Source organism: Anneissia japonica, unplaced genomic scaffold, assembly GCF_011630105.1.
Source record: "Anneissia japonica isolate Jap-2015-1 unplaced genomic scaffold, ASM1163010v1 scaffold13529_len4296_cov104, whole genome shotgun sequence".
Classification (NCBI taxonomy): Eukaryota; Metazoa; Echinodermata; class Crinoidea; order Comatulida; family Comatulidae; genus Anneissia; species Anneissia japonica.
In genome coordinates, this window is record NW_022720261.1 from 1 (window position 1) to 661 (window position 661).

Consider the following 661-nt stretch of genomic DNA (forward strand, 5'->3'; position numbering starts at 1 on the left):
TTCATATTCAATTGGTGTTGTTGATGTGGATCCACGTATGTCTAATCGTAGGAATAAATCAGTAGGTAGACGGGGACAAAATAAACTGCTACGATACATTGACTTTAGGAGACATAGAAATATTTTATTTGCGATATTTTCGGCAACTCCTGTTACCTTCGTCAGCGCATGAGTATGAATGAGAAACTTAACGGAATACATAAGAATATACAATGGGTGATTAATCACCAAATCTATAATCAATAGGTTACACAGTCTTATCACTAGCAATGGTTTATAAGGAGGCCTTAAGTCTGAGATAAGCTAATTGGCATAAATAACTGGTCAGAGTGGCAAAACTAATGAATGGTTAACAAGGAAATAGACCTATAAACAACAAAAATATGTTGATGATAATAATAATATAATAATGCCAAATAAAATGTCAAGTGGACACATATCTATTAAAAAAGGCATGAAGAAATATATAATATATGATATAAAAATATAAATGATGAATAAGGGAAAATAAAACGAATAAATAAAGTGAGTGTCACAATTGACTTGATTCGAATGTATTATTATTATTATTATTATTACTATATTTTATTGTTCTTACTGTTGTTATTAATGATATTATTCTTATTGCTATTATCATCATGTTGAGAATGGAACTCTAGAG